The sequence below is a fragment of the Macrotis lagotis genome, chromosome 1 (assembly GCF_037893015.1).
Source record: "Macrotis lagotis isolate mMagLag1 chromosome 1, bilby.v1.9.chrom.fasta, whole genome shotgun sequence".
Taxonomy (NCBI): Eukaryota; Metazoa; Chordata; class Mammalia; order Peramelemorphia; family Peramelidae; genus Macrotis; species Macrotis lagotis.
Window position 1 is genome coordinate 756,113,064 of NC_133658.1, and position 23,688 is coordinate 756,136,751.

General features: G+C 39.9%; 1 long non-coding RNA gene across 1 annotated transcript; it reads right to left on the bottom strand.

The window, feature by feature from the left end:
- Positions 1 to 1,673: 1,673 nt before the first annotated feature.
- LOC141508083 (uncharacterized) lies at positions 1,674 to 23,394 on the bottom strand. Its single transcript, XR_012474338.1, has 3 exons — positions 23,295 to 23,394; positions 5,107 to 5,157; positions 1,674 to 2,116 (listed from the first exon to the last, which is right to left on the bottom strand). It is a non-coding gene; the product is annotated as an uncharacterized LOC141508083 (long non-coding RNA).
- Between the last annotated feature and the right edge of the window lie 294 nt (positions 23,395 to 23,688).

Consider the following 23,688-nt stretch of genomic DNA (forward strand, 5'->3'; position numbering starts at 1 on the left):
GGAGCCTGCCTGACACAGAGCCTGCTGTATTCATCCCCTAGTGGGTAATGGTAGCTTCCTTTAGCTGCCTGTGGCTTTAAAATAGACAAGATTGAGTCATTCACCCTTTTTTCTGGCATCACCTCTTTTCTACCATCTTCTTTACTGTGCTCTTTTGAGGGACTCCTGTCTATTGTGTTTATCATGGATGTTATGAAATGAACCAAAAAGAGAGACAGTATTTGCCTTCCCCTGCTTAAATCTCTTTTATCCCATCTCCAAAAAATGGGACAAGTAGTGTTTGTTTCTCTTCTGTGTTGTATGTCATTAGTTTCAGGTATAGGCTGATCCCCATAGGACTGGGGAGCTCAACCTATGATATCTTTGGAGTCAGGATTATAGTTGAGATGGTATAACCATCTCAACATGGGTATAGCCATCTCTTGCATGGAAACCCTGAGAAGACAGGGAGCCTGAGACTTGAGCCAGAGATGGGTGTTGGACTTGGAACTGAAGAGTGTGATGTAAGGGAAAAGAGCTAAGGTATAAACCTAATCTTCTTCCCCTCTCCAGAGCCTGAGGTACAAGGAGGAGGGGGGGGAGGGGAGAATACATTTATATATTTGTGATTATACCTTTTAAAGTCACTATTTCTTTGTAAAAAGTTCAGTGTAAACAAAATCATACCAAGCAAAGGCAGCACAATCAGGAAATATAATTATATACCAAAGAAACAAGCCTAACATTTTAAACTTTCTTTGTTACTAACTTTTTTTTGAAGGAGACCTAAAGTAAATGAATTTTTGTTTGCCTGCTGATTTACTTTGTTAATAATAGCTCACTTAGATAATACTTCAAAGTTTACTAAGAACATTACACACATTTTCTCATTTGGTTTTCACTATAAACCTTTGAGGCAGGCAGTGCTAGTATCCCCAGATGAGGAAACTGAGGCTGAGAGAGCTTAAATGACTTAACAGGTTCACAAAGGCTTTGGAGGTAGGTTTAAACCCAGGTGATCCTAACTCCAGATCTAGCACTCTGTCCATCATGTCATGATGCCTCAATATCATGCAAGTTATAATTGGTTTGAATTTTATACATTTTTCTTGTTTTGCATATGCATATTCTTTGCTGACATTTAATGCATTTCTAATTTTTAAAAATTAGTGCATTAGAGTTGTGTAGAACAAAATTTACCAAGGGAAGATTATCATGGTCAGGAGGTTTGGGGAAAGGAATAGCATAAGCTCTGTTCTTTCTGGTCTCAGAGTCTGGAGAGAGGCTGGCAGAGGCTCCTGGGAAGTGCCTAAAAGATATTTCAGTGACTGATATTTGGGTAGAGGTAAGTCTGGTTATCTTGAAACTAGATCTGTCAGACATTGCTGTTCCCACCCTTGCTGCCTACTTCCCAAAAGCTTGACAGACTCTAGGACTTTGTGAACCAACAAAGGCATTAGATTTAGAACCAAAGGACTGAGTTTGAATGCCAGTTCTGCCATTTACCAGTTGTATGATCTTGAACAAGTCATTTCTGTTGCCCTAGTCAGACCCACTGAATTAATTCCTGGGAGGTGATGAATTGGAAAGAGAAGTCAAAATTAGAAGGAGTCTAAGAGAAATCTTGAGAGTTTATACCAAGGATGCAGCCTTGCCTCATGAAACCCAGAATCAACAGAGATAGCTCATATATCCTCATTGAGTTTCTTTCTTTATTCAGGGTACTTGGAAATGAGCCCATAACCCACCACCAAATCATGATGAGCAAACAATTCCAAGCCCTCAGCATACTTATTCATGAATAAATGACAAAGAAGATCCACTTCACGTACTGCTTCAGTCATTCAAATATTTGTTCCATACCTGCTGTGTTTCCAACCTTGTTTGAAGCATTGTGGTAGAAGGATGGGTGCATTTATAAAAGCATACTACTGATCTCACCATTAGATAGAACCATAACTACTAGAGAATAAAAAGGTTTTATCTAAGGCTACCAATGTTGTGGGAGAACAGGTGAGTGAGGTGAGATGTCCTTCCTCCTTACAATGCCCCCCACCCTCTGCTTATTTTCCAATCCTCACTCTTGGTTTTGTTGACATGGCATCTTTTTCTCAAGTCTCCTCTTTTGTCCACAAACCTATTAAAAAAAAGTAAGAACCTTAGCCTCTGTGATATGGGACTACAATTTTGCTCACACTGTCCTCCTTGCCTACCCCAATCCCCAAGACAAACAAAATTCAATAAACAATGAATTTGCCCCAGGCAGTGATGCCTCCTTAAAACTCTGCTTTTAAAGAGTTTACACTTTTGAAAAACACTCTTTGAAAAATGAGGATAATACATTTTCTACAACTGGAAATGATGTAAGACAGTGTATAAATAAGAAGGCACTACTGAGGTTGAAATTTGAAGCTCTATTGAGTTAGGTAAGAGTGTTGCCCTTATTCATAGGTTGGGAAGACTTCTGCCTGAGTGCCTTCTAGACCTGGGTGCCTTTGAAGGGTGAACCGACTCCAAAGCTAATCCAGAGACTGGAGTGCCCTCTAGGGTAAACCCAGTTTGGCCTTTGGAGGTTCCATTCACAACTCAGACCCATAGCAATCCCAGTTCCCTATAAGGTGGTATAATGCTCTTCTGGACATAGCTAATGTGGGGATTTGTTTTGTTTGATCATATATATATTTATTACAAAGGTTATGTTGTATTAACCGGGGGAGGGTTACCAGGCAGAGGAAATACATTTCTACTAATTAAACAAAAAAATGGAATTTAATTTTTAAAAAAGATGGTCTAAAAGTAGCCCAGTTTTAAAGATGATGGAACTGGATGTCATGAAACAAGGTGTTTGCCTGGTAGATTCTGTTCCTTAATTAATCAGTCAGTGGGAATGTGATTAAAACATGAGACCCTATGTCTAGAGGATTTTATCTCCCACCCAGGCCTCACTAGGGCTTATCTAATGGAAATGCAGCAGGTAGGAGAAGGTTAGTGTGAAGGTGGATGAATCTGTCTCTATGAGGTATAGGGTAGAGATGAGGGGGAAGAAAAAGGGGTGGGAGGAGCAAGGATGGGGGGGGTCATTTCTTCAAGGTTGACCTCGGCTGGGTAATATGATCAGCCTGTCATGGTTCTGGGACCTGATTTGGGGAGAACAAAGAGGCCAGTCCCCTCTCTCTCCTCCAGCCTAGGAATGCAGCTGGAGGCCAGGCCGTGACCAATTGGGAATGAAGGTTGGAAGCGCATCGAATGCAGTTTGTACAGCAAGGCTTTCATGCATTGATGGGAGCCAGGCTCACAAAGCCAGGCTGACATGCCCCCTCGCTTCCAACTTTGATATCCCCCCCACCCCCGCACCCCCTCACCCCACTCTGGGAGAACACTGCAGCTCTGGCCGCTTGGCCTCAGGACTGCCTGGCCCCAGGACTGCCCCGCTGTGGCCAAAGGGGCTTCTTGGCTTCAGTGATATCTCATCTCCTGTCATCTATTCCCCCCCAACACACACACACACACACACACACACACACACACACACACACAGACACAAACACAGACACCCCCTCCCCTACTGCTCTCTGATTGTGATACCTCCTCTATCACCTCCTTAGCTTTCCTCCCTCCAAATTCCTAGAATTCTTAGAGAAAGAGAACTAGACAGAGGTGGGAAGAGGGAAACTAAAGTTTGAGAGCCCTGTCTTTCTCAGAGTGCCATCTTCAAGCCACTGCACTGTCACTCCAAAGGGACCTCTCAAATCATCTCTCTCCCCAGTGTAATGAATCATTTTTTAACTTGCAGGGTGTGTCTCTAGGCTAAAAATTTGAACATCCGCTGCATTCCAAGGTCTCTGGCCTCCTTGCACTCCACCAAGCAACCATTTCCAGTTGCCAGGTTCTATCAGTTCAAAGAATTTAAAGCCTTTCACTTTCCACCTAATTATCCAGGAAGTGATTACTTGTTTCTTTCCCACTTGTTTCTATTCCTTCAATTTTAATTTAAAAAATACATTCATTAACAAAAGAATGAATAATAATACAATAAGTGTCTACTATTTGGAAAGCAGCATGTTCTAAGCCTAGGGACACAAATAAAAACAATACTTCCTGATGAATATTAAAGCTTCTGAATCATTTAAATCAATAAAGAGATAAAAATGGTCCAGGTACTAGACTAGACTTTAGGAATATAGAGACAAAAATGAAACCATCTCTGCCCTTAGTAAGCTTACATTCCATTGATGAAAATAACAGGTACATTTGTGGTTGTTGTTCAGTTGTTTGTCTCCTTGTGACTCTGTGGATCATGGTATACCAACATTGTCCATAGGGTTTTCTTGCCAAGGATGCTGGAGTGGTTTGGCATTTCTTTCTCTAGTAGATTAAGACAAATAGAGACTGAGACTTGCCCAGGGACACACAGCTAGTAAATGTCTGAGACTGGATTTGAATTTAGGTTTTCCTGACCAGAGCTCTGTCCACTGAGCCACCTAACTGCCAAAAGCATACTCTTTCCAAAAATATGCCCCTCCTGTGCCAGCCATGTCCTGTCAAAAGAGCAGGTTCAGATACATTAGAGCCAAGAATAGCTAACTGGGAGCACCATGGACTCCTGCTTAGGTTTCCAAAGCATTTTCTTTGTACCAAAGCTCAGTGTAGTCAAAACCCACTTCCAGGTCATATTGGTCCTTTACCACAATAGGCAGGTTACCCAGAGTCACTGCTGATATCATAATACTCATTACCATGTTTTTCTCACAGAGCAAGGTTGGACCCAGTTTTTGTCATTTGGAGGGTCACACCCTAAATCTGGGTTAAATCTAATTTTGCTACACTTTTGATCCCTATCTCTTCCTTAAGGGCTCAGGGATTGAGAAAGTCACACTATTGGCCACTTCTTGCTGAAGAGGTTAGGATTCCATGCTTATGGGTCAAAATCTTGGTCACTTCCCAGTCATCTCCATACAGGCTGAGGTCCTTCTAGTGTATCCACCCATACCCTCTACCCTTCACTTTCCAGCTCTAGCTGGAAAAATAATTAAATTAACAATACCATTCCTGGAAAGGGCATGTCAGTCAATTACTCATTGACTCTAATCCATTCTTTCTGACCTCCCTTTCCAAAATATTTCTTACCTGCTACCAACTGTCCATACATAGCCATCCTCTGGAGCCCAGCTCAAGAACCTGTCAAAGCCAATTGTTAAATTTTAACTGTGAGCATTTACTCCTGGGAAATTGCTATTAAATGGAGTTTGATTTATTGCTTTGTTGATTGTATAGATGTTTAAAAACCATCAGTAATGTCAGTCAAACTTAAATGTGTGTAGTGGTTACATTTTTTTTTTGAGAGACAAATGTTAAACAGTTATCAGCCTATCCCTTTCTATATGGTCTACTTGGCCTTATGAGAATGTAAGTTCCATGAGAGCAGGGACTATCTTGCTTGTTTATATTTGTAATCTTGGTGCTTAGCACAGTTCTGGTCCATAATAAATACTAATAAATTATTTTTTACTCGTTCATGCAGTCAAGATCTTATGAGATGAAAATTTTCCTGATCCCTATTAGGGGGACCTGGGATGAATTGGGAATGGGAAAAGGGGGAACCTAGCTGGAACCAAAAATATCCTCTCAAGTCTAGAATTCCTCTTAGCTTTCCAGGATCTTGGCAGCAACAGCTGCTCTCCCTTTACTCCCCTCCCCCAACCACATCCTGCCTTCAAAAAAATTGGAAAGCTTGGAAGTTTGCTTTCCCCCAGTCTCCTAGTTTAATGTTCTCCTCAGTAATATTTTCTTCTTGGCCTTCCCAAGATCACAGAATATTCACATTCTTCACTCACGGTTACATTCACATTCAAAGTTGCCCCCAGGAAAAATCTGAACTCAATCACTCTAAGGAATAGTCTTCTTTGACTTTTTACTCTCTCCTTTTCTCTAGTCCCCAAACTTCCCCCCACCTCACTTGGATTGTCCATTCTCTTCCCAAGAGTGTTCTTGCATTCAACTCTTCCTCTCTCTCACAGGGTCATCATACACCATTATCACTTCTTGCCTTTGCTATTGCAACTGATTCCTTAACTTCAAATCTCTCCCCTTTCTAATCAATGCACAGCATCCTCAGCTGCCTCAACACAGTTGCATATTAATATTCTTAAAGCACAATTCTGTCTTCTATGTCACTCCCTTGTTGTTATCTTTTGTCTATAGGTTAATGGCATTTAAAGCTGCGGCCTATTTTTTCCAGGCATGTTGTTTGTTATTTCCCTTCATTTTCATTCTGTACAAATTTGTGTGCTTGCTTTTCCTGGTTTGGAATTTTGCATCTTCCACCTTCTTGCCTGAGTCTGGGATCCCTTACTTCTATCTCTCAGAATCCCTCCAAGACTCAACTGAAGCATAATCTTTTCCCCCCCTTTCATTTTAGTCATCTTATTCCCAGAAGACAATTATGGAAAAACTGCCTTCTTAGGCTTATTTGGGCAAGTATAAGCTGTCTGTCATAAACTTCTGCAAGTCACCATTTCCTGTTCCTGGGGTGGGGAAGGAGTGTCTAGGACAGAGAAGTTCTCTCTCACCATTCATTGCGCCTGCTAGCTATTCCCTACTCTAGAAATCCAAGGGAAAGAAAATATAGGACAAGCTTTTCACTGTGCTCATTTTTATAGACCAGAGTGAAAGGTAGTTATTTTGAAAAGTTGATCCCTATTGTCAATCCCCAATTCTCTAGCCACTAGATACCAATCAGAAGTTGCTTTTGTTCCCTCGGGGTAGGTACTCTTTGATAATGATCCATACTCTGTAATCTCATTAAGTTGATTAGAGGACTCATTACACTGAGCTGGGACTACCCTGATGACTATCCCCTACTCCCTCCCTGACCCATTACAAGTTGGTTAGACATTTCTGAAAGCCATCAAAATCATGCAGTCATTAAACACTTTGTGGGACTAGGTAGACTCTTACATTCCCAACAGCAGGCTCCAATTCCCTTTTTTCTCAAACCATGACTAGCTAACAAGAAGTAGACATATGATGGGAGGACCAGAAATATGTATTTTGTATATACATTTATTTATATATATGTGTGTTTATATGTTTGTGTGTGTGTATATATATATAAACGTTTTAATAATATTTTATTTTTCCCCATTTACTTGTAAAAACAGATTTTTTTTGTTTTGAGTTTCAAATTCCATCTCTTCCCTCCTTGACTGCCCCATTCCCTGCGATGATAAACAAAATGATATAGGTTATACATATGTAATCATGTAAAATATTTCCATGTTAGTCATTTTGTAGAAAAAACTCAAAAAAGGAATAAATTACATTTTTTGGTCTGTATTCAAATAACATCAGTTCCTTTTCTGGAGGAAGTTAGCAATTTTCATCATGAGTCCTTTGGGATTGCCTTGGATAATTGTATTTACTAAGAATAGTTAAATCATTTATAGTTGCTCATCACACAATATTGCTTTGACTGTTTACAATGTTCTGGTTCTGCTGACTTCACTCTGAATTGGATCATGTGAGTTTTTCCAGGTTTTTCTGAAATCATCTTTTTTTTTTTAATTTAAGGCAATGGGGTTAAGTGACTTGCCCAAGGTCATGCAGCTAGGCAATTAAGTGTCTGAGGCCAAATTTGAACTCACTCCTGACTCCAGGGCTGGTGCTCTATCTACTAGCTGCCCCCGTTCATCATTTCTTAAAGCATAATAATATCCCCATTAAAATCACATACTATAACTTGCTCAGTCATTCCCCAATTGATGAGCATCCCCACTCCAGAAAGAATTGCTATAAATATTTTTGTACAAACGGCTTCTTTTCCCTTTTTTTGATCTCTTTGTATTACAAACCTAGCATTGCTAGATCAAAGCAATCTAGTAAAGCTAGATCAAAGTACCTATCCCTAGGGATTTGATAGCACTTTAGACATGGTTCCAAATTGCTCTTCAAAATGATCTTCAGGGGGGCAGCTAGGTGGTGCAGTGGATAGAGCACGGGTCCTGGAGTCAGGAGTACCTGAGTTCAAATCCAGCCTCAGACACTTAATAATTACCTAGTTGTGTGGTTTGGGGCAAGCCACTTAACCCTATTGCCTTGCAAAAACCTAAAAATAAAAATGATTTAAGTGTCAGATCCACTCCAGATGCAAGTAAGAGGTTATCAAAATGATCTTCAGGATCAGTTCACAATTCCACCAACAGTGCATTAGTGAAGAACCAGGAACATTGACAGAAAAAAACTGTTAGAGCACAATCAAAATTGGGGAACATAGTGAAGGTGGAATAATGCACCTGCTCACCTCTTCCCTGGGCCTGGAAAGGAAACTTACTATATCTTGGATACTACCACCTCATCCCCTGCCCCCATGCAAATACCACTATGAGTCAGGAATGGGTTAAAGCCAATGTTCTTTCTGGAGAGGGAGAGGCCTTCTCAAACATGAAAGAAATTCAGTGGCTATCCTGGTAATAAATGAAGAGTTTCAGGTCTGAATCAATTAGAGTTTCCAACTGAAATGCAAACCAGGCCTCCTTCTCAAATGCCCCTTTCCCTCATCCTGCTCCTGGGGTCCCAGAGGAAGAGAATGAGAACAATTTGGCCTTTGGAGGGGTTGCCTAAAGAAGGCAAACAACTGGAATAGTTTCTTATATAGAGGCCTCTGGGCCTGAACTGTTTCTCTATCTGACCAACTCGGGGAATACTAGAATGAATAGGCTTCCCTGTCCCATTGTCAGTCAATGCTCAATGGGCTTGGTTTCAAATCAATCAAAATACAAGAGTATCCAGGACCTGCCTCTCAGGAAAAATAATAAAGCAGGTCTGGTGATGGTAAAAGTGCTGAACATAAAGTCAATCTTATGTTCAGATCCAAATTGTGACTTTTTCTGGTCAATCCTGTAACCCTGGACAAGCCCGTCACCTCTCTGAGTTTGTTTCCGTGTCTGTAAAATGACGATTGTTTTGATAAATATGAATTTATTAGAAACAGAAATTTGTCAGAATTGTCAGAAATCAGAGCCATGCTGGATTGCATCTGGGAAAATGTACTGAACTTTCCCTGATTACAATCTGCTTCTGAGAGCTTTTCAAGATCAATGTTCTTAGATTTGTAAATACTTTATTTAGCATAGTACTTGATACCTAATAACCATTATTTAAATGTTAGGTATGATATGACTAGAAATCATGGAATACCAGAAACTATAAAGAATAAAAATTTCAGGTGACTCAAAGTTCTCTTCAGAGACAAATGATGGCATAGTGGATAGAACTGAAACCATCAGGAGTTGATGAGAAGTATGGGAATGGGAGAAAGGAGTGGGAAAGAGATTGTTGTTGACCTTGGGAGCATAAATCAAAAAAGAGGTATCTGCCAAGACAAAGGGCTGGAATATTAGCTTAAAATAATTCAGGCAGGTAGGTTACCCTAAGGGCCAAGCTTGGTATGTGCTTCTTTGCACAGATGTGAGCAATTCCAGAAGTCATTGGGGGCAGAAGGGAAGGAAGGGGGAGAAGATGGTGGGGGGAAGATGAAAATCAAAAGAGAAGTATGAGAAAATACACAGTGGTTCTGAGTTGTCAGTAACTTGAGGTTAGGGACCTGTCTTTTTATCTTTTTATATCCTCCAGGGCTTAGTGGTGAGCTTGTTGAATGAATGCTGAATAATGGTGCAACTAGCTTATGATAAGATGGCCAATGTACACTGATCCTAATGATAGCAGATGGAAACAGAATTATGAGATGGATCAAAGCAGCTCTTCTATCTTTGGCCAACACCTAAAGTGAAAGTATTGGAAAGAATCCCACATTGACAATCGGGAAACCCAGATTCCAATATTCAGTTTTACCTATTAACTTCAAAAGGTCACTGCTCCACTCTAGGTTTCAATACACCCATTTGTATAAAAATAAAGTTTATGGTGTTGTTCTTTTTTATTTTAATTTTTCCTTGGTTACGTGCAAAAACAAGGTTCAACATTCACTTTTAAAGCCTTGAGTTCCAAATTCTCTCCCTTTTTCCCAACCCAATCCTCCTCATTGAGAAAGCAAGTTATTTGATACAGATAAAAAATGTAGTCATGAAAAAACATTTCCACAATTGTCATGTTATAAAAGTTAACATACTCCCCCCCTCAAAAAAAAGAAATTTCAAGAAAAATAAAGTTAAAATAAAGTGTGCTTCAATCTGAATTCAGACACTATCAGCTCTGTCTGTCTTGGGGATGGTAGTATTCTTTATTATAGGTCCTTTGGTGTTCTCTTGGGTCACAGCATTGCTGAGAAAAGGTAAATCTTTCACAGTGGATCATCCTACAACATTGCTGTTACTTTGTGTATTGTACATTTCTCATTGCATCTGCTCGTGCAAGTTTTTTACTGAGAGCATCCTGTTGAATAGCATTTCATCTGGGGCTCTCCTAGTTCTGAGAGTTTATGATAAAGCCTAATAATTAATGCAGAAAAGTCTATGTGGAGTGGAAGGGATTATGATAGGAAAGAAAAAAATAATAATCTGAACAAAAATGCAGAAAAAACCTTTAGGTCCTGTGGATTTATTTTGGGTAAAGGAAAGATGAAAACCACCTGTGGGAAGAGTGACTTGGAGGAAGGTGAGAAAATTAGGGAATCCAGAGCATTGTGAAGAGGTCCCCTGGGGGCAGAAACTGGTACACCCAACAGGTGGTCAACGCCAGCCTCTATGGCTCCTTCAGCCAACATGGCAGCTGCATGGTAGCTGAGAAAAGTTCCCTTTTTTGCAGTGTATGTGAGTCAACACATCTGGCCCGGATGTAAGAAAGCAGGCATGTTCCAGCAGAATGGCTAGAGGTGATCATTCTTTACACAGTGAAAAGTTGTTCTACTTTTGTGTCTCTAAGTGGCCCAGAAATGTGTCAGGGCAGATGCTGTGGCATCATTGCAGAGCTCCTTAGTGAACTGCTAGCTATAAGCAACATAGAGTTGGTGTCCTTGGGCATTGCTACAGTGTTTGGAACATAACGGCCACTTCATAAGAGCTTGTGGACTTGATATACTATAATAGAAGAAAAGGGAACTATTCATCTTCTAGGTCCCATCTTTGCTCAGGCCTGTTCAGTGAAAGCTATTCTCCTCTAGTTGACATTTTCCCAGTCAACTTGTTACAGTGACATGCTTCATTGACTTCTGTCCACCTGCTTGTCTCTTCAAATCTGTCCAGTCTCCTTTTTTGATCATCTCCTCCTGGTGGTCTTTTTCAGTTGTGACAGATGACATTAGAAGAAGGGGGCTTTTCCATAAAGATATTAACTGTCCCCTCCTTTCCGATGGTTTTGTCTGGATCAGAAGCCAGTTGGGGCTGAGAGCCCTTATGGAGCTGGTCCAGGAACACCAATGACAGGTTCCATTTTTAAAAATTTAACATGTGTTTCAGAGGTCCAGGCTAATGGCGGAATATATCCCTCCCTGGAATTGTTTGGTTAATAAGGAAACCTTTTTGACCTAACCAGTTAAAAGTCCCATCCTTTCACCTCATTATAGCTAAGCTCAGAACTAAAGAGGTAAAAGCTGGCAGCCTTAGACTGCCCCAAGCTGCCTTCAACTTGGCAACTATACCTCAGGGTCTGTGTCTCCTACCCCAGTCTCTCAATAGGGCTGTTTATTCAATCCTAGTTAAACAAAGCCAGCCAGTCTCCCTCCTGGGCCCAATTTCTCCATTTGCATCTTTCTCTGGGGATTAGGAGCTGTTCTGTTGTTTGGGTGTCACTCTTCCTTTGAACCTCCGTGGCTTCATCTGGTTTCAGCCTCCACTCCTTGCCAGGATGTTGATTTACCTCTGAGTTGTTGCTACTCACACTACAGGATAATTTGGGGAGGGTTTACAGAGGGATTTCTTTTCTTCCTCTCCTTCAGAATTAACACCTCCTTGAAACAGCTGCCATTCATAGAATTTTACAGATGGAAGAAACCTTGAGATTGTTCAATCTAACCTCTTCATAACTTTCTTCAGAAGAAACTGAGGCACAGAGAAGTGAACTCATTTGCTCAAGGTAAGACAAAGACAAGCAGAGACTAGAACCTTAGCCTCTCTACTCTCAACCTAACAAAGCTATATGATCTCTCTCTAGAGACAAGTAAATGTGATCAATTCTCTTAGAATTTCTCTCTCACTAGACTAAGGAGTAATTACCCTAAAGGCAGGGAGACTTAATTTTGCCTAACTTGGGAAACCTCGACCTGGGAGAGAAAGAGGCAGATGGAAATGGGGGGACTGGAATCCCCCCACCACCACCACACCTTTCCTTATTCTGAAATGGATCCAGAGCCTCACATATTTGGATATTTCCTATAACAAAGCAGATTGCAATCTATTAGTGCCTGCCTATTCTGTGTAACTCTTGTCTGTGTTTTTCCTATTAATTCAAGAGAGGGGTTTTCCTTGCTTTCTCTTTACCTTAGGAGGATATCAGTGGAATGTCATTCCTTAGGCACAGAAAATGGAAGGGGAGGGTTGCAAAAACCACAAAATGGATTCCTCTGGCTTTGGACTGAGGGGAATATATTCTACCTGAAGGATTGGAGGATAAGGAGAACTAAATATCCTCCACAGGATTCTTCCTTTTACAGGATTCTTAAATTTTCCACTTTGAAAACTGGTGGAGTTTTGAAAAAATTCATAGAATGATGGATTGAGTGCTTGAGATCATCTCAAGCTGTTTCATGTTATAGATGAGGAAACTGAGACCTGCAGAGATTAAGTTACTAGCCCAATGTCACAGAGGTCATAATTGGACTTTGCTTTCCTTTTATGAGAAGGCAAAAGGGGATTCAATGAAAGCTCTATAGACTTCTGGTAAATTGACCTGTATGCAAGGTGGGTCATGTGGAGATGGTATAATAGAAAGAGTGCTGAATTTGAAGTTAGAAGACCGGGGTTGGAATGTGAGCTCTTCTATTTGCAATCTCTATAACCTTGACAGCTGGGTGGTACAGTGGTTAGAGAAACAGGTATGACATTAGGAAGATCTCAGTTCAAATCCAGCCTCAGTTACTTTAACTGCTGTCTGCCTCAGTTTCTCCTATTATAAAACGGGAATAATAATGATACCTACTTTACCAAATTGTTTGGAGGAACAAATGAAATATTTGTAAAACACTTGACTCATAGCAGGTGTTTAATAGTGTTTATTTCCTCTTTGTCTTTTCTTAGACAAATTATTTAACTTCTCTGAATCTTGTTTTCATCATCAATAAAATGTGGGAGTTAGATTAGATGATCCCTAAATTTGCTTTCAACTCTCAATCTCTGATCAAGTAAGATTGGAAGGAGTCTAGGAACAGATTACTGAAGTGGAAAGAAGGGCAGGAAAGACAAGAATCTTTTTGGGGTGGGGGGGGTTTGCAAGGCAAACAGGGTTAAGTGGCTTGTCCAAGGCCACACAGCTAGGTAATTATTAAGTGTCTGAGACCGGATTTGAACCCAGGTACTCCTGACTCCAGGGCCAGTGCTTTATCCACTACCCCACCTAGCCACCCCGAAAGACAAGAATCTTTAAGGAGTTATCTTGGTGGTGTGGTGCTTGGCAGTTTTAGGGGCAAGAAAAACATTTCAGAGATTTATCATGTATCCCTAAGAGAGTTAAAATATATCCTTAAGAGATTTAAAATATGATTTAGATAAGATAATTGAATAAACACAAAACCAAATGTTAAAAATACATTGCATAACTCATAGATTTTGGGGGCTGGAAGGGACTCACATCCTTTATTTTTACTAATCCTAATTTCCTACCCACATAATTTTAGACTCAAGAAGGTCTCTTCTCTTCCCCACCCCTCCAATTTATGCTGGAGCAAGCAGCTACCCAATATCCAGCTATAAAATTTTTAAAGTGATCATTTACACCTCAAAAATAGACAAATGCTATTAATGCATCTTGATTTATTATTTTAATTTTATAGATATAAGAAAGTAATGGAGATGAAATGCTAATAATGCTGATTAAACTTAAAAGTACATCAAGTCATACATTTTTCCTCCTCCCAGAGAGCTGCTTGTTAAACATTTATCAGCATGTCCTTGTTCTTCCCTCACTTGGTGTCTTCAAAGTTTTAGATGTTGGGAGAGGGAATTTTGATTGGTTATGTGTTAGACTTGGTGGTCTTTGAGGCCCTTCCCACTTCTAAGATTTTGTGATTCCATACCTCCTCATCTACCAACATAAGTCTATGCGTCTCATTTGTTTTCTAAGTATAACGCCTTCCCAGTTGTGAGGAAGGCTTCCTAAAGGGAGTGAGCTGTATTAATCTAGAGGGGAACTATAGAGCTGTAATCTTGGAATAGTCTGAGCTGGCCTTCCCTGAAGGACAACTAAGCAGTTGCTAGTGGCTTATAAAAAGATCTTTACTTTTTTTCGGGAATGGTGATGGGCAACAATGGTGTTTAGGAATTCTGTGACTACTGCTCATGAACTTGATATCATGGGCAAATTCCAGGGCTGATTTGTGGAGGTTGCTAGATTTGGGGAAAATAAAATAGCCCAAGAAGCTATAGGAAGTTAATGGTTCTGCCCTAAGAGATAAATATAGTCTTTCCAAGTCAGGATTTTAATTGTCTCCATGCCTTTCAACTATTAGCCGAAGATTAAATTCTACTCCAAATCTGGGGAAGAGTAGATTTGGAAAGGAAAGGCAGGAGTGAGCAAGGGTAGGTAGATCTGATGGATAGCAAGCTGGGGATTGAGGTATGCCACTAGTATCACTTATAACAGGGTAAAAATATATGAAAAGGCAGATTCTGAGTTTTTGCAGTTTGTATGAGCTAAAATAGAAAGGAAGCAGCCTAGGAATTGGGAGTTAGCATTCTTGGTTCTCATTCCTAGTCCCAGCCTGCAGTGTTGGGTCTAAGGTCTGGAGGGAAACTGATTCTGGGCCCCAGTGTGATGTCCCACCTGCTACTTTCACCACAAAGCTTCAGTTGTGGGTTTGTTAGGACCTGGCCTCCCCCACAGCCTATGTTTGCTGAAGTCCTGGCTGAGGCTGCCTTCCCTGAGATTCCCTCCCATTCTAGCCAAAGGCCTGGTTTTGTCCTAGTGCCAATACCTAATGAGGAGCTCATTTGAATCCATGCAAAGTACCAGAGAGCAAGGAGACATGCTAATTAAAGTGATTGCGGTTCTTTAATTAAGCAGTAATTCCCCCCAAAGAGGGAATTATTATGCAAATGAAGCCCTCTTGGGTGAGGTAAGGGCTTTCGGCAACAGCTGAGGTCCTTTAATAAGGTCCAGAGCATTGGAGGGCAGGGATCCAGAATGCCCCATTGAGCTTGGGTGATAGAGCAGGGGAAATAATCACCTCGGCACTGTGCTGTCTTTTGTCTCCTTCAGCTTTGGCTCCTGCACTGTGAGATGCAGGGACCCCACACCCCCTGCAGGTCTTTTCCCTTTTCTCCCTCCTCTCCCCCTTTTTCTTTTCTCAGAGAGGCAGGTTCAGAAATGTGTGGGGTGAGTTTAGAAGAAATGTTAATTCAATGTGGTTCTTGTGACTGGTAAGTCCCAATGATCAGAACTGGGACATACAACATTAGCATAAACATGTTGGGATGTGGAAGACCCTAGTTGTTAATAAATTTAGGGGATTATGCAGGGAATTTAAGCCATGATCTGACCCAGGAGAAAGGATGATTGATATCTTTTCCAAAGAGAAAATGAGTGTTCCTGGGAACTAGTATGGTCCAAGAATATGACAAGTTGAGTTTAAATCTCATCTTCTTGAGGACCAGTTTATCAAGACTGGTATCTTCTGGTCCCAGTTACCATAAGTGAAGATTGAAGAGGTAGAACATCAAAGATAAGATCAGAAAAGGGTCTTAATCTCAAGAGATTCTGAGGAGGTAGAAGGTCTACTCCTAAATCAGTGGGAGGTGATTTTTCTATGGTTCGGACCCTTAAGGAGTACTATCAGGGCAGGAGTTATAGTATCTTAAATTTGGAATTTAGAGGTTACCTTTTTCAATAAGTCATCTATAACATCAATAGACTCCCAAAGGGGCAGCTAGGTGGCACAGTGGATAAAACACCGGACCTGGAGTCAGGAGTACCTGGGTTCAAATCTGGTCTCAGACACTTAATAATTACCTAGCTGTGTGGCCTTGGGCAAGCCACTTAACCCCATTTGCCTTGCAAAAAAAACAAACCTAAAAAAAAAAATAGACTCCCAAGTCATACACTCAAATCTAAGAAACCTATAGTCTTGGAAAATGGCTGACTAGATCAACATTTGTGCATAGATCACAAAACTACAGAATTCTAGAATATTCCTATTGGTGGAGATGCTGAAGATCAGTTTTGGAGACTAAATCCCAGGTCTCTGACTTCCTGCAAAGTTCTCTCTACTAAATCATGCTGCCTAGGCTTCTCTGGGCATGTGGTGCCTTGTGTAAGCCACCACTCCCTAAATCTTGAGTTTTTGTTTTTTGGGGTTTTTTTTTTTTTTGGCCCCAGACTGAAAATTCTGAGGTAGGAGGACTAACACTGTAGGAGAACTAACACTGTCCTGGGAGACTTCTGCAGATTCTGTGTGAGATTCTAACATATGGTCAAAATCTCTAATGACCACCAGGTCCTGGAGCAATGCCCATCAACTGACCCTGAAAGCTACAGTTCTTTGCACATTGTCCCTGCTCTGCTTTGGTGATGATACCCGAGATGTGACTGGGATTGAGGAATCTTGTATGTAGGCTCTCGATCCTATATTGAGATTGCTGGGGGGGATGTGAGTGGGGTAAGGAGAAGTGAGTCACCAAACCTTGCTTTTCCCATCACAGCAAGTCTTGTTTTCTCCAGGGTTGGCTCCTCTTCTCCTTCTGCCTGGGCAGTTTTCCTAACCTTTCTAGGCCTGGGTGGTTTATTTGCCTCCCAGTGCAGGCTTTGTGACGGGAAATGCAAAAAAATCTTAGAGGAGAAGCTGGAAAACTCAACAAAACCAAGCCATCCAGTGTGGAAGAAAACCAAGTCTCCCCTGCTCCCAGAATTCCTGGACTCCTTACAACATTGTATTCACTAGCTGAAAAATAAAATGTTTTGTATTACAAGGAGACGCAAAGATTGTATCTCATCATCTCTACTAGTTTAGCGCTGCCTCTGCCAGCCTCTCCCTCTACATTTGGCAGTGAGAGGCAGTGCAGAGCCGACTGGAGAAAAACAGGACCAGGTTCTGTTTGCAAAACATTTTCATCAGTCAGGGGAAAAAAAAACTGTCGGGTTGCAAGCATTAAATAAACTCTGACTCATGCAGACATTACCTTGCCTTGCTTTTCTGATTGGCCAAGGAACAGAGACAGTCATATTGCTTTGGAGGCAACAGACAGTACTAATATTCTACAGACGTCTCCAAACTCTGCTGGCAGTTGAAGCAGTTTATTCTGTTGAATAATACTCCACACATTACCAGCATTTTAGTATATGTATGAGCGTGGTCAAAGAATCCTCCCTATGCTGGATGACATTATTTAATTCAGTGGTTCCCAACTGAGCCATACTTAAGAATCCCTGCACCTGAGGTAAAATAAAAGGAGGAGATGTCTGGGGTAGGGGCTCTCCTTTGTATGACTGAAGCGATTGAAGTAGCCTAGAGATAGGTGGTAGGAAATGGGGAGGTTGAGAACCTGGGAGCCCAGTTTGTTGAAGGATGGAGGAAAAAAGTGTACAGGAGAAGAAAGAGAGAGATCTTGTATAGGTTACAGCATATGGATTTGGACAGTCTAAAGTGAACTTTGGAAGAGAGGTGGTTGCTGAGTTTTGGTGACAGAGAGTCTGAAAGTGGCATTGGGAAACAAAGAATATGCCAACTTTTCCTCTTGGTACTGTCTATTCAATGGGAAATGAGAGAAGGAATAACCAACATTGGAAAGGCTGCCAAGAAATGTGGTGTTTTCAAGAGAAAATGAAATTTTAGTAAGCAATGGAAGATGGGGAGGAATGTTAGAAGATGCAATTTAGGATGAAGACAAATTTGACAATAGAAGAGAATCTCAGAAGTCAGAGGAGAAAGATAGAGGGGAGGGTATTAGGGGACTGAAGAACACTGGGGATGGGTTTACTTTAGGAATTGGAACAGTGGAGACTGTTCTTGAGACTGATTCCTTTGCTGATACTATGATGATATTAGGGAGCCAACATAGTACATATTCCTAGGACAGGCCAATATTTTGTTGGAGGCAGTTTTCCCAGTGGGACCTAAAGGAGGGGTGTGACAGTCATAGGTCCCTAAGGACCAGGAGCTGAGGTAATGGGCAGAGGAGAGTCTGTGGGCAAACTGTGTATACCAGAACTGGGAAGAGGGAAAAATCAGGTTTCTTTTAGATGTTGTACCTGGGACAAAGCCTATTAGTTCAGTGGTCACTAGTGAGAAAGACTGGGGGGGGGGGGGCAGGGGGGTGTTAATATTAAAAAGAGTCTATGAATCCATAGGAACTTGTTACATTAAAATCTAAAACCAACTAGTTAGACGTAGAAAGAGATCCAAAGGTGAAACGTTCATGGCTTCACCAAATTTCCAGTCTCTGAAAGCTGCAAAATAGCTTTCATTTCATTTCATTAATGACTTGGCATTGTACATTAGCCAAGATACCTTCCCAGTCAGTTAATAGACATTTGTTGACTGTCCTAAGTGTTAAGGAATACAAAAGTGAAAAACCACACTGCTCTCAAGAAGCTGATTCAACATGTTCAAAATGGAATTCATTATTTTCCCCCTTTCCCCATCATCCCTCTTCCTCATTTCCCTATTACTAACAAAAGCACCAGAATCCTTCTAGTCACCTAGATCCATAACCACCTCATTGTCATCCTTGACTCCTCAATCTCATTTACCCCAGAATCCAATCAGTTGCCATGTTTTGTCATTTGTTATCTCCACACCTCCACATCTCCAGTTCTGAAAATAGGCAGTATTCAAATATCAAAAGGTTTTGGGCTGTTACCTATATTTATAAGGATAAGTAATAGAGTGTAAGCAAAAAGAGTAGTAACTATCCTGAGTCCTATTCTTTTCTCTCTACAAATTCTAATGTGGGTTGTGGATGTTGTTTGTCCTTCATTCTCAAAGAGGATAGTGACATCAGGGAAGTGATGTCATGACATGCAAGTGAATTGGATTTAGGTGAGGGAGGGCTGTACAACTTTCTTCTCTGGGGTCATCTGGATCTAATGGGCAGATATGGATCAGGAAGACTGGAGATGACCCTGGATGCAGAGGGAGACTGATTTTTTTAAGTTAGGGTTTTTAACATCTGCCAGTTTACCCATTCAGTGATCTAAGCTAGTTTAAGAAAGAAAATGAGGTAGAGAAAGGCCTCTTAAACCTAGTTTTAAAAAAGACAAAATCAATCTCAGAGGGGAAGACCCTCTGAGACCCTTAGATAATAACAAAAACAATTGTTATTATCTAATGTAGGAGGCAACATGCAAACCACTATTTCCAAAGAAGCTATATTTAGTATAAATTGCAGATAACACACATAAGCCACTAAAATTAAATAAATATTTCATGTATATATTTATTATATTTAGATGTATTTAGATGCTATGGTAAAATATAGCCATATCTGAAAGTATTGATGAATTCCTAGCAGCTTTTATCACTATAGGCAACCACTCTTGGGAAACAATAATTCCACAGGAATTGCATGTACTGAGGCACCCTTCAATGGGAATGGGTGGATGAGAACAATTTGTTCCAATGACTGAAGCAGGCACTATGGAATTCTTTAGAGCTTGTTCAGACATCAAAGACACCTAGGTCATCTGCTGCATTCCATTACATCTTGACTTTTGTCTTGACATTAGACTTCAATGACTCTAGAAGATAGTGAGGCTGATGACTTTTTTGCAACTCTGACCTCACTTAAATCTAATTCACATTCAAGTCAAGACATTACCATCACATCATGATGTCATTAATTCTCTTCAACATGAAGGATGAACACTTGCCAGTATTGCCTTGGATTGATTTGACTGTATATCTGACAAGAAATTTAGAATCTGTACTCATGGGTTAAAGGAAATGAAAAGGGGCAGCTAGGTGGCATAGTGGATAAAGCACCAGCCTTGGAGTCAGGAGTACCTGGGTTCAAATCCAGTCTCAGACACTTAATAATTACCTAGCTGTGTGGCCTTGGGCAAGCCACTTAACTCCATTTGCCTTGCAAAAAACCTAAAAAAAAAAAAGGAAATGAAAAAGACAACAATCAATCAATCATCACTGATAATTGTTTGACTTGGTGCAAAGTGCTGTTGACACAAAGACAAAAGTGAAACAGGTCCTGCCCTTGAGGAACTTATATTCTATTATGAGAGACAGCATGTACTTATACACCGAGGAAAACTAGGACAGTAGTTGTGTTCATGAAGAGAAAAGAATGTAGTTGGGAGAGGTGGAGATAACAAATGACAAGACATGGCAACTGATTGGATTCTGGGGTAAATGAGAATGAGGAGTCAAGGATGAAAATGAGGTGGTTATGGATCTGGGTGGCTAGAAGGATTCTGGTGCTTTTGTTAGTAACAGGAAAATAAGGAAGAGCCATGATGGGGAAAGGGGAAAAATAATGAATTCCATTTTGAACATATTGAATTTGAGATGCCTGTGAGAGACATGGTTCAAAAATCTCCAACAGGAAATTAGTGATGTAGGACTGGAGCTCAGAAGAGAGAATAGATAGGAGAGAGAGAAATCTGGGAACCATTTGCATAGAGCAAAAAATAATTGAATTCATGAAAGTTGATGAAATCACCAAATGAAAGAATGTAGAGAGAAAAGAATAGGACTCAGGATAGATAACTACTCTTTTGCTTACACTCTACTATTTATCCTTAGAATTATAGGTAACAGCCCACAACCTTTTGATATTTGAGTACTGTCTATTTTCAGAACTGGTAATGCAGGGATAAAACACTTGCAAGAATACTTGAGATCTGAGAGTCACAGACCCATGAAATCAGTGATTCTGTTGTCCAGTCTACCCAAGAGTGACACCAAAAATGGTTGTGTCATTCCCTAGTCTCACAGTGGAAACCTTGTTTGAATTAGCTACTTATGTCCTGCTGCTTCCAATTTACTAGAAGATAGAAAGCAATTAGAAGACACAATTTTCCTATCATATCTCTCTCCCACCTTAACTGACCAAAGAGAGTTTAAAATGTAAACAAACCTGGGGCAGGTAGGTGGTGCAGTGGATAGAGTACCTGAGTTCAAATCTGGCCTCAGACACTTAATAATTACCTAGCCGTATGGCCTTGGGCAAGCCATTTAATCCCACTGTCTTGCAAACCCCCCCCCCCCCCCCATGGAATCAAACATAAAACAATAACTGATGCTGCTGAGTCATTAGAATGTCTCACCCTGATACATGTATCTGATGCTTTTTAACTTTATGTTTTTACTAACCTAATTAAATTGTTTACCTACAAATTTGATTCTGAGGTGATCTCTGAAAAACCTGTAGGATATTAATGAGAATAGATTTCTGAGAAATAATATCTGTACTCATTGCATTTGTGTGATATAAGCAATCACATCATGTATTTTTTCAGACTATAGATTTTAATAGTACTACTATCATGTGGGGGGAGAGTCTTCAGTTTTTTGAGATTTAAAAGATATCCTTATATATTGACTTTCCAAATCTTTAAATGCTAGTTATATAAATGCTATCAAATACTCAGCATGTTGGAAATCATTGGTCTAATATATCCCTTTTGTCAGGAGAGTGATGGTAAATGGTTTAAGACTCTCTGGGGAGAAAATTGCACTTAACACACTTTTACTTTTGATTTATTTTTCTCAATTTTATATATAAAAGCAATTTTAACATTCAGTTTTTAAATTTTGATTTCCAAATTCTCTTCCTTCTTCCCTTCCCTCATCCCTCCTTGAGAAGCAAGCAATTTGATAAAGATTATACAAGAGCAGTCATGTTACAAAAGAAAATCCAGGATTCCTCCCCCCACCACCAAAACCCAGGAAAAATAAAGTAAAAAATAATATGTTTCTTATTCAGATCCATCAGTTCTTTCTTTGGGGGTAGATAATAATTTTCATCATAAGTCCTTCAGAACTGGCTAGGATCGTTGCACTGCTGAGAATAGCTATGTCATTCACAGTTTTAATCATCTTACAAAGTTGTTGTTACTGTGTACAATGTTCTCCTGGTTCTACTTACTTCACTTTGCATCAGTTCTTATGAGATATGGCTCACCTTTAAATTGAATTTGCATTATTAACATTTTCTCAACTCTAGACAACTAATAAAACAATAAATCAAACCCTGATTGGTAGATTACCTATTTTCAGGTGTTAAAGCTCAAGTTGAAAATCAATAGTTCATTCTTGAGAGTTGATTGGAGTTGGCTCCAGCACATTCTTGTCTCAAGTTTTCTCTACTTGAATGCTTAGACAGAGTATGACCAAAGTTTGTGATTCATAAGGAATGTCCTACTTCTGACATCTCTCCATTTATAAACAGGGCTTAAAAGGAAACCGTTGTTGTTGTTGTTGGTGGTGGTGGTGGTGGTGCTGTGTGTTTGTGTGTGTGTGTGTGTGTGTGTGTGTGTGTGTGTATTTTACTTAACATCACTTACTCTCTCCCCTGTTAGCAGTGGCCCAAACAATGGACTCTATGCTATCTTCTTTGTCCTTGTAAATGCAACTGAGTTCTTCTGGTTAAGTCTGAGTTTTTCAATTTTTTTAATCCTTTTTTTTTTCCTTCCATTGTGTTCCAACCAGTTCTTACTCTGGTCATTTGCCTTCTACCTAACAATCAAAATCTAACCATCTGATCTTGTTCTTTTTTTGGTCCCTTTTAAAACAAGTATCTAAGTTAATATTCTGAAATTAATGAACAACAAATAAAATGGGTATTTCCAGACACGGAGGAGAAAAAAAAATAGAGGATGATGCATTGAAACGATGATTTCTGTGTACTGCTAGCTATTCTTTTAGAACAATAAGTTTAATATAAGATCAATACAAGTTCAATAAAAAGTTCAATATATAACTTCCAAAGAAGTCCTGTTTGTTCATGATTCTTGAGGGTTTCCCCTCCATTTTTTTTTGCATTTAAAAATACTTCAATCACCAACTTTTCTTTCTATTATTTTTATTTAGTTGGCTACCTTTTGTTTACCCCATTCCCAGTCCCTCCTACCAGAACCTCAAATTGAAAAAAGAAAAAGAAAATCTTTGAAACAAATATGTACAATCAAGCAGAAGAAATTTCCACATTAGCCACACCCCAAAATATATATATATACCTTATTTTGCCTTCTGAATCCATTACCTTTGTGATAGGAGGTGGGTATCATGCTTTTTGTTACTTCCATGTCCCCAGCATTGGTTATAGCTCTCAAAGTCTGTCAAAGTTGTTTTTGTTTTTAATGTTGTCATTGGATACATTGTTCTAGTTCTGTTCTCTTCTCTTGGCAACAATTAGTAAAAATCTTCTCAGTTTCCTTTGAACGTTCCCATTTCATAATTTCTTATGGTATACTAATATTATATCATATTCTTATATTATAATTTGTTCAATCATTTCCCAGTAGATAGAAACTTTCTTAGTTTTCAGGGTTTTTTTTTTACCAATTTTGAAAAGAGCTGCTATAAATATTTAGTCCTTTTCTTCTTTCTTTTTTCTCCTTGCGATATATATGTATATATATATATATATGTATATA